Source organism: Schistocerca serialis, unplaced genomic scaffold (genome assembly GCF_023864345.2).
Source record: "Schistocerca serialis cubense isolate TAMUIC-IGC-003099 unplaced genomic scaffold, iqSchSeri2.2 HiC_scaffold_1352, whole genome shotgun sequence".
Classification (NCBI taxonomy): Eukaryota; Metazoa; Arthropoda; class Insecta; order Orthoptera; family Acrididae; genus Schistocerca; species Schistocerca serialis.
In genome coordinates, this window is record NW_026047572.1 from 2,097,569 (window position 1) to 2,108,366 (window position 10,798).

A 10,798-nucleotide genomic window follows, 5' to 3' on the forward strand; every position below is an offset into this window, starting at 1 on the left:
CTCGAGGAAATCGTCGTTGAAGTAAATCAGACAACGGTAACATGCACAGGTTGTGGCGTATCGCTCTGCAGGACTGATCACAGTACGATTTAAAGGGAGGAAAGATTCAAAGAAGGGGGAGCAGCTGGCTGCAGTGAGTATGACTCTCTTAAGGTAGCCAAATGCCTCGTCACTCGGCGAAATTTATTTGAAAACTCGAGGAAATCGTTGTTGTGGTAACTCAGACAACGGTAACATGGACAGGTGGTGGCGTATCGCTTCTGCAGGACTGACCACAGTACGATTTAAAGGGAGGAAAGATTCAAAGAAGGGGGAGCAGCTGCCTGCAGTAACTATGACGCTCTTAAGGTAGCCAAATGCCTCGTCACTCGGCGAAATTTATTTGAAAACGCGAGGAAATCGTCGTTGAAGTAAATCAGACAACGGTAACATGCACAGGTGGTGGCGTATCGCTCTGCAGGACTGACCACAGTACGATTTAAAGGGAGGAAAGATTCAAAGAAGGGGGAGCAGCTGGCTGCAGTAACTATGACTCTCTTAAGATAGCCAAATGCCTCGTCACTCGGCGAGATTTATTTGAAAACTCGAGGAAATCGTCGTTGAAGTAAATCAGACAACGGTAACATGCACAGGTTGTGGCGTATCGCTCTGCAGGACTGACCACAGTACGATTTAAAGGGAGGAAAGATTCAAAGAAGGGGGAGCAGCTGGCTGCAGTGACTATGACGCTCTTAAGGTAGCCAAATGCCTCGTCACTCGGCGAATTTTATTTGAAAACTCGAGGAAATCGTTGTTGTGGTAACTCAGACAACGGTAACATGGACAGGTGGTGGCGTATCGCTTCTGCAGGACTGACCACAGTACGATTTAAAGGGAGGAAAGATTCAAAGAAGGGGGAGCAGCTGCCTGCAGTAACTATGACGCTCTTAAGGTAGCCAGATGCCTCGTCACTCGGCGAAATTTATTTGAAAACGCGAGGAAATCGTCGTTGAAGTAAATCAGACAACGGTAACATGCACAGGTGGTGGCGTATCGCTTCTGCAGGACTGACCACAGTACGATTTAAAGGGAGGAAGGATTCAAAGAAGGGGGAGCAGCTGGCTGCAGTAACTATGACGCTTATAAGGTAGCCAAATGCCTCGTCATCCGGCGAGGTACATTTGCTAACTCGAGAGGCTCGTAGTGGGAGTAACAGAGACGACGTTAACGTGGACATATAGTGGCACATCGGTTCTGTAGGACAGCCATAGCAAGAATGATAGAGAGAATGGGCTTAGAAAAGTGGGAGCAGCAGGCAGGGGTACTATGACTCCCTTAAGGTAGCCAAATGCCTCGTCACCATGTAAATTTTTTTTTGAAAACTCGAGGATATTTTCGTTAAGGTAGCTCAGACAACGTTAAGGTTTACATGTAGTGGCATATTGCTCCTGCAGGACTGACCACAGTAATAATTAAAGAGTGGAAAGAAAGAAAGTTGGTCGAGCAGCTGCCTGCAGTAACTATGACGCTCTTAAGGTAGCCAAATGCCTCGTCACTCGGCGAAATTTATTTGAAAACGCGAGGAAATCGTCGTTGAAGTAGATCAGACAACGGTAACATGCACAGGTGGTGGCGTATCGCTCTGCAGGACTGACCACAGTACGATTTAAAGGGAGGAAAGATTCAAAGAAGGGGGAGCAGCTGGCTGCAGTAACTATGACTCTCTTAAGGTAGCCAAATGCCTCGTCACTCGGCGAGATTTATTTGAAAACTCGAGGAAATCGTCGTTGAAGTAAATCAGACAACGGTAACATGCACAGGTTGTGGCGTATCGCTCTGCAGGACTGACCACAGTACGATTTAAAGGGAGGAAAGATTCAAAGAAGGGGGAGCAGCTGGCTGCAGTGAGTATGACTCTCTTAAGGTAGCCAAATGCCTCGTCACTCGGCGAAATTTATTTGAAAACTCGAGGAAATCGTTGTTGTGGTAACTCAGACAACGGTAACATGGACAGGTGGTGGCGTATCGCTTCTGCAGGACTGACCACAGTACGATTTAAAGGGAGGAAAGATTCAAAGAAGTGGGAGCAGCTGCCTGCAGTAACTATGACGCTCTTAAGGTAGCCAAATGCCTCGTCACTCGGCGAAATTTATTTGAAAACGCGAGGAAATCGTCGTTGAAGTAAATCAGACAACGGTAACATGCACAGGTGGTGGCGTATCGCTCTGCAGGACTGACCACAGTACGATTTAAAGGGAGGAAAGATTCAAAGAAGGGGGAGCAGCTGGCTGCAGTAACTATGACTCTCTTAAGATAGCCAAATGCCTCGTCACTCGGCGAGATTTATTTGAAAACTCGAGGAAATCGTCGTTGAAGTAAATCAGACAACGGTAACATGCACAGGTTGTGGCGTATCGCTCTGCAGGACTGACCACAGTACGATTTAAAGGGAGGAAAGATTCAAAGAAGGGGGAGCAGCTGGCTGCAGTGACTATGACGCTCTTAAGGTAGCCAAATGCCTCGTCACTCGGCGAATTTTATTTGAAAACTCGAGGAAATCGTTGTTGTGGTAACTCAGACAACGGTAACATGGACAGGTGGTGGCGTATCGCTTCTGCAGGACTAACCACAGTACGATTTAAAGGGAGGAAAGATTCAAAGAAGGGGGAGCAGCTGCCTGCAGTAACTATGACGCTCTTAAGGTAGCCAAATGCCTCGTCACTCGGCGAAATTTATTTGAAAACGCGAGGAAATCGTCGTTGAAGTAAATCAGACAACGGTAACATGCACAGGTGGTGGCGTATCGCTTCTGCAGGACTGACCACAGTACGATTTAAAGGGAGGAAGGATTCAAAGAAGGGGGAGCAGCTGGCTGCAGTAACTATGACGCTTATAAGGTAGCCAAATGCCTCGTCATCCGGCGAGGTACATTTGCTAACTCGAGAGACTCGTAGTGGGAGTAACAGAGACGACGTTAACGTGGACATATAGTGGCACATCGGTTCTGTAGGACAGCCATAGCAAGAATGATAGAGAGAATGGGCTTAGAAAAGTGGGAGCAGCAGGCAGGGGTACTATGACTCCCTTAAGGTAGCCAAATGCCTCGTCACCATGTAAATTTTTTTTTGAAAACTCGAAGATATTTTCGTTAAGGTAGCTCAGACAACGTTAAGGTTTACATGTAGTGGCATATTGCTCCTGCAGGACTGACCACAGTAATAATTAAAGAGTGGAAAGAAAGAAAGTTGGTCGAGCAGCTGGCAGCAGCAACTATGACTCTCTTAAGGCAGCCAAATGCCTCGTCACTCGGCGAAATTTATTTGAAAACTCGAGGAAATCGTCGTTGAAGTAACTCAGACAACGGTAACATGGACAGGTGGTGGCGTATCGCTTCTGCAGGACTGACCACAGTACGATTTAAAGGGAGGAAAGATTCAAAGAAGGGGGAGCAGCTGCCTGCAGTAACTATGACGCTCTTAAGGTAGCCAAATGCCTCGTCACTCGGCGAAATTTATTTGAAAACGCGAGGAAATCGTCGTTGAAGTAAATCAGACAACGGTAACATGCACAGGTGGTGGCGTATCGCTTCTGCAGGACTGACCACAGTACGATTTAAAGGGAGGAAGGATTCAAAGAAGGGGGAGCAGCTGCCTGCAGTAACTATGACGCTCTTAAGGTAGCCAAATGCCTCGTCACTCGGCGAAATTTATTTGAAAACGCGAGGAAATCGTCGTTGAAGTAGATCAGACAACGGTAACATGCACAGGTGGTGGCGTATCGCTCTGCAGGACTGACCACAGTACGCTTTAAAGGGAGGAAAGATTCAAAGAAGGGGGAGCAGCTGGCTGCAGTAACTATGACTCTCTTAAGGTAGCCAAATGCCTCGTCACTCGGCGAGATTTATTTGAAAACTCGAGGAAATCGTCGTTGAAGTAAATCAGACAACGGTAACATGCACAGGTTGTGGCGTATCGCTCTGCAGGACTGATCACAGTACGATTTAAAGGGAGGAAAGATTCAAAGAAGGGGGAGCAGCTGGCTGCAGTGAGTATGACTCTCTTAAGTTAGCCAAATGCCTCGTCACTCGGCGAAATTTATTTGAAAACTCGAGGAAATCGTTGTTGTGGTAACTCAGACAACGGTAACATGGACAGGTGGTGGCGTATCGCTTCTGCAGGACTGACCACAGTACGATTTAAAGGGAGGAAAGATTCAAAGAAGGGGGAGCAGCTGCCTGCAGTAACTATGACGCTCTTAAGGTAGCCAAATGCCTCGTCACTCGGCGAAATTTATTTGAAAACGCGAGGAAATCGTCGTTGAAGTAAATCAGACAACGGTAACATGCACAGGTGGTGGCGTATCGCTCTGCAGGACTGACCACAGTACGATTTAAAGGGAGGAAAGATTCAAAGAAGGGGGAGCAGCTGGCTGCAGTAACTATGACTCTCTTAAGATAGCCAAATGCCTCGTCACTCGGCGAGATTTATTTGAAAACTCGAGGAAATCGTCGTTGAAGTAAATCAGACAACGGTAACATGCACAGGTTGTGGCGTATCGCTCTGCAGGACTGACCACAGTACGATTTAAAGGGAGGAAAGATTCAAAGAAGGGGGAGCAGCTGGCTGCAGTGACTATGACGCTCTTAAGGTAGCCAAATGCCTCGTCACTCGGCGAATTTTATTTGAAAACTCGAGGAAATCGTTGTTGTGGTAACTCAGACAACGGTAACATGGACAGGTGGTGGCGTATCGCTTCTGCAGGACTGACCACAGTACGATTTAAAGGGAGGAAAGATTCAAAGAAGGGGGAGCAGCTGCCTGCAGTAACTATGACGCTCTTAAGGTAGCCAAATGCCTCGTCACTCGGCGAAATTTATTTGAAAACGCGAGGAAATCGTCGTTGAAGTAAATCAGACAACGGTAACATGCACAGGTGGTGGCGTATCGCTTCTGCAGGACTGACCACAGTACGATTTAAAGGGAGGAAGGATTCAAAGAAGGGGGAGCAGCTGGCTGCAGTAACTATGACGCTTATAAGGTAGCCAAATGCCTCGTCATCCGGCGAGGTACATTTGCTAACTCGAGAGGCTCGTAGTGGGAGTAACAGAGACGACGTTAACGTGGACATATAGTGGCACATCGGTTCTGTAGGACAGCCATAGCAAGAATGATAGAGAGAATGGGCTTAGAAAAGTGGGAGCAGCAGGCAGGGGTACTATGACTCCCTTAAGGTAGCCAAATGCCTCGTCACCATGTAAATTTTTTTTTGAAAACTCGAGGATATTTTCGTTAAGGTAGCTCAGACAACGTTAAGGTTTACATGTAGTGGCATATTGCTCCTGCAGGACTGACCACAGTAATAATTAAAGAGTGGAAAGAAAGAAAGTTGGTCGAGCAGCTGCCTGCAGTAACTATGACGCTCTTAAGGTAGCCAAATGCCTCGTCACTCGGCGAAATTTATTTGAAAACTCGAGGAAATCGTCGTTGAAGTAAATCAGACAACGGTAACATGCACAGGTTGTGGCGTATCGCTCTGCAGGACTGACCACAGTACGATTTAAAGGGAGGAAAGATTCAAAGAAGGGGGAGCAGCTGGCTGCAGTGAGTATGACTCTCTTAAGGTAGCCAAATGCCTCGTCACTCGGCGAAATTTATTTGAAAACTCGAGGAAATCGTTGTTGTGGTAACTCAGACAACGGTAACATGGACAGGTGGTGGCGTATCGCTTCTGCAGGACTGACCACAGTACGATTTAAAGGGAGGAAAGATTCAAAGAAGGGGGAGCAGCTGCCTGCAGTAACTATGACGCTCTTAAGGTAGCCAAATGCCTCGTCACTCGGCGAAATTTATTTGAAAACGCGAGGAAATCGTCGTTGAAGTAAATCAGACAACGGTAACATGCACAGGTGGTGGCGTATCGCTCTGCAGGACTGACCACAGTACGATTTAAAGGGAGGAAAGATTCAAAGAAGGGGGAGCAGCTGGCTGCAGTAACTATGACTCTCTTAAGATAGCCAAATGCCTCGTCACTCGGCGAGATTTATTTGAAAACTCGAGGAAATCGTCGTTGAAGTAAATCAGACAACGGTAACATGCACAGGTTGTGGCGTATCGCTCTGCAGGACTGACCACAGTACGATTTAAAGGGAGGAAAGATTCAAAGAAGGGGGAGCAGCTGGCTGCAGTGACTATGACTCTCTTAAGGTAGCCAAATGCCTCGTCACTCGGCGAATTTTATTTGAAAACTCGAGGAAATCGTTGTTGTGGTAACTCAGACAACGGTAACATGGACAGGTGGTGGCGTATCGCTTCTGCAGGACTAACCACAGTACGATTTAAAGGGAGGAAAGATTCAAAGAAGGGGGAGCAGCTGCCTGCAGTAACTATGACGCTCTTAAGGTAGCCAAATGCCTCGTCACTCGGCGAAATTTATTTGAAAACGCGAGGAAATCGTCGTTGAAGTAAATCAGACAACGGTAACATGCACAGGTGGTGGCGTATCGCTTCTGCAGGACTGACCACAGTACGATTTAAAGGGAGGAAGGATTCAAAGAAGGGGGAGCAGCTGGCTGCAGTAACTATGACGCTTATAAGGTAGCCAAATGCCTCGTCATCCGGCGAGGTACATTTGCTAACTCGAGAGACTCGTAGTGGGAGTAACAGAGACGACGTTAACGTGGACATATAGTGGCACATCGGTTCTGTAGGACAGCCATAGCAAGAATGATAGAGAGAATGGGCTTAGAAAAGTGGGAGCAGCAGGCAGGGGTACTATGACTCCCTTAAGGTAGCCAAATGCCTCGTCACCATGTAAATTTTTTTTTGAAAACTCGAAGATATTTTCGTTAAGGTAGCTCAGACAACGTTAAGGTTTACATGTAGTGGCATATTGCTCCTGCAGGACTGACCACAGTAATAATTAAAGAGTGGAAAGAAAGAAAGTTGGTCGAGCAGCTGGCAGCAGCAACTATGACTCTCTTAAGGCAGCCAAATGCCTCGTCACTCGGCGAAATTTATTTGAAAACTCGAGGAAATCGTCGTTGAAGTAACTCAGACAACGGTAACATGGACAGGTGGTGGCGTATCGCTTCTGCAGGACTGACCACAGTACGATTTAAAGGGAGGAAAGATTCAAAGAAGGGGGAGCAGCTGCCTGCAGTAACTATGACGCTCTTAAGGTAGCCAAATGCCTCGTCACTCGGCGAAATTTATTTGAAAACGCGAGGAAATCGTCGTTGAAGTAAATCAGACAACGGTAACATGCACAGGTGGTGGCGTATCGCTCTGCAGGACTGACCACAGTACGATTTAAAGGGAGGAAAGATTCAAAGAAGGGGGAGCAGCTGGCTGCAGTAACTATGACTCTCTTAAGATAGCCAAATGCCTCGTCACTCGGCGAGATTTATTTGAAAACTCGAGGAAATCGTCGTTGAAGTAAATCAGACAACGGTAACATGCACAGGTTGTGGCGTATCGCTCTGCAGGACTGACCACAGTACGATTTAAAGGGAGGAAAGATTCAAAGAAGGGGGAGCAGCTGGCTGCAGTGACTATGACGCTCTTAAGGTAGCCAAATGCCTCGTCACTCGGCGAATTTCATTTGAAAACTCGAGGAAATCGTTGTTGTGGTAACTCAGACAACGGTAACATGGACAGGTGGTGGCGTATCGCTTCTGCAGGACTGACCACAGTACGATTTAAAGGGAGGAAAGATTCAAAGAAGGGGGAGCAGCTGCCTGCAGTAACTATGACGCTCTTAAGGTAGCCAAATGCCTCGTCACTCGGCGAAATTTATTTGAAAACGCGAGGAAATCGTCGTTGAAGTAAATCAGACAACGGTAACATGCACAGGTGGTGGCGTATCGCTTCTGCAGGACTGACCACAGTACGATTTAAAGGGAGGAAGGATTCAAAGAAGGGGGAGCAGCTGGCTGCAGTAACTATGACGCTTATAAGGTAGCCAAATGCCTCGTCATCCGGCGAGGTACATTTGCTAACTCGAGAGGCTCGTAGTGGGAGTAACAGAGACGACGTTAACGTGGACATATAGTGGCACATCGGTTCTGTAGGACAGCCATAGCAAGAATGATAGAGAGAATGGGCTTAGAAAAGTGGGAGCAGCAGGCAGGGGTACTATGACTCCCTTAAGGTAGCCAAATGCCTCGTCACCATGTAAATTTTTTTTTGAAAACTCGAGGATATTTTCGTTAAGGTAGCTCAGACAACGTTAAGGTTTACATGTAGTGGCATATTGCTCCTGCAGGACTGACCACAGTAATAATTAAAGAGTGGAAAGAAAGAAAGTTGGTCGAGCAGCTGCCTGCAGTAACTATGACGCTCTTAAGGTAGCCAAATGCCTCGTCACTCGGCGAAATTTATTTGAAAACGCGAGGAAATCGTCGTTGAAGTAGATCAGACAACGGTAACATGCACAGGTGGTGGCGTATCGCTCTGCAGGACTGACCACAGTACGATTTAAAGGGAGGAAAGATTCAAAGAAGGGGGAGCAGCTGGCTGCAGTAACTATGACTCTCTTAAGGTAGCCAAATGCCTCGTCACTCGGCGAGATTTATTTGAAAACTCGAGGAAATCGTCGTTGAAGTAAATCAGACAACGGTAACATGCACAGGTTGTGGCGTATCGCTCTGCAGGACTGACCACAGTACGATTTAAAGGGAGGAAAGATTCAAAGAAGGGGGAGCAGCTGGCTGCAGTGAGTATGACTCTCTTAAGGTAGCCAAATGCCTCGTCACTCGGCGAAATTTATTTGAAAACGCGAGGAAATCGTCGTTGAAGTAAATCAGACAACGGTAACATGCACAGGTGGTGGCGTATCGCTCTGCAGGACTGACCACAGTACGATTTAAAGGGAGGAAAGATTCAAAGAAGGGGGAGCAGCTGGCTGCAGTAACTATGACTCTCTTAAGATAGCCAAATGCCTCGTCACTCGGCGAGATTTATTTGAAAACTCGAGGAAATCGTCGTTGAAGTAAATCAGACAACGGTAACATGCACAGGTTGTGGCGTATCGCTCTGCAGGACTGACCACAGTACGATTTAAAGGGAGGAAAGATTCAAAGAAGGGGGAGCAGCTGGCTGCAGTGACTATGACGCTCTTAAGGTAGCCAAATGCCTCGTCACTCGGCGAATTTTATTTGAAAACTCGAGGAAATCGTTGTTGTGGTAACTCAGACAACGGTAACATGGACAGGTGGTGGCGTATCGCTTCTGCAGGACTAACCACAGTACGATTTAAAGGGAGGAAAGATTCAAAGAAGGGGGAGCAGCTGCCTGCAGTAACTATGACGCTCTTAAGGTAGCCAAATGCCTCGTCACTCGGCGAAATTTATTTGGAAACGCGAGGAAATCGTCGTTGAAGTAAATCAGACAACGGTAACATGCACAGGTGGTGGCGTATCGCTTCTGCAGGACTGACCACAGTACGATTTAAAGGGAGGAAGGATTCAAAGAAGGGGGAGCAGCTGGCTGCAGTAACTATGACGCTTATAAGGTAGCCAAATGCCTCGTCATCCGGCGAGGTACATTTGCTAACTCGAGAGACTCGTAGTGGGAGTAACAGAGACGACGTTAACGTGGACATATAGTGGCACATCGGTTCTGTAGGACAGCCATAGCAAGAATGATAGAGAGAATGTGCTTAGAAAAGTGGGAGCAGCAGGCAGGGGTACTATGACTCCCTTAAGGTAGCCAAATGCCTCGTCACCATGTAAATTTTTTTTTGAAAACTCGAGGATATTTTCGTTAAGGTAGCTCAGACAACGTTAAGGTTTACATGTAGTGGCATATTGCTCCTGCAGGACTGACCACAGTAATAATTAAAGAGTGGAAAGAAAGAAAGTTGGTCGAGCAGCTGGCAGCAGCAACTATGACTCTCTTAAGGCAGCCAAATGCCTCGTCACTCGGCGAAATTTATTTGAAAACTCGAGGAAATCGTCGTTGAAGTAACTCAGACAACGGTAACATGGACAGGTGGTGGCGTATCGCTTCTGCAGGACTGGCCACAGTACGATATAAGGGAGGAAAGATTCAAAGAAGGGGGAGCAGCTGCCTGCAGTAACTATGACGCTCTTAAGGTAGCCAAATGCCTCGTCACTCGGCGAAATTTATTTGAAAACGCGAGGAAATCGTCGTTGAAGTAAATCAGACAACGGTAACATGCACAGGTGGTGGCGTATCGCTCTGAAGGACTGACCACAGTACGATTTAAAGGGAGGAAAGATTCAAAGAAGGGGGAGCAGCTGGCTGCAGTAACTATGACTCTCTTAAGGTAGCCAAATGCCTCGTCACTCGGCGAAATTTATTTTAAAACTCGAGGAAATCGTTGTTAAAGTAACTCAGACAACGGTAACATGGACAGGTGGTGGCGTATTGCTTCTGCAGGACTGACCACAGTACGATTTAAAGGGAGGAAGGATTCAATGAAGGGGGAGCAGCTGGCTGCAGTAACTATGACGCTTATAAGGTAGCCAAATGCCTCGTCATCCGGCGAGGTACATTTGCTAACTCGAGAGACTCGTAGTGGGAGTAACAGAGACGACGTTAACGTGGACATATAGTGGCACATCGGTTCTGTAGGACAGCCATAGCAAGAATGATAGAGAGAATGGGCTTAGAAAAGTGGGAGCAGCAGGCAGGGGTACTATGACTCCCTTAAGGTAGCCAAATGCCTCGTCACCCTGTAAATTTTTTTTTGAAAACTCGAGGATATTTTCGTTAAGGTAGCTCAGACAACGTTAAGGTTTACATGTAGTGGCATATTGCTCCTGCAGGACTGACCACAGTAATAATTAAAGAGTGGA